The sequence below is a fragment of the Ctenocephalides felis genome, unplaced genomic scaffold (genome assembly GCF_003426905.1).
Source record: "Ctenocephalides felis isolate EL2017-DRISC unplaced genomic scaffold, ASM342690v1 CF-g0.4_SCAFFOLD_00845, whole genome shotgun sequence".
NCBI classification, from domain to species: domain Eukaryota; kingdom Metazoa; phylum Arthropoda; class Insecta; order Siphonaptera; family Pulicidae; genus Ctenocephalides; species Ctenocephalides felis.
Genome location: NW_020536999.1, coordinates 23,081,608 through 23,082,045, shown reverse-complemented (window position 1 = coordinate 23,082,045; position 438 = coordinate 23,081,608).

Genomic DNA, 438 nt, shown 5'->3' with positions numbered 1-438 from the left:
AACTTTTTGACAAAATATTGATACTTAATCAATCATTACCCGAATCAAATTCTGTCAATATACATACTACATTTATATGTAAGCAATTTTTCGAAAGTTCGACGAAATGACAAAAAAGTCATAAAATGTAAGTAAATTTTGAAAAAAAAATAAGAACAAAAAGTAGGAAATTTTTTTTCGGGTGTGGAAAATTAACATAGAGACATCTAGAAATCCTTGTGTATCAATATAATAATTTTTTTAAATTGTATGAACCGAAACGTTTGAAGTAAAACAAGCCTTATTAAAATTTATGCTCCACACTATTATTTGTATATATATATATATATATATATATATATATATATATATATATATATATTATAATTCAGATCTTGTACAAAGACAACCTTTTGCGTGAGAAAAACCTTGAATTTAGTCTTGATGTGCGCATTTTTG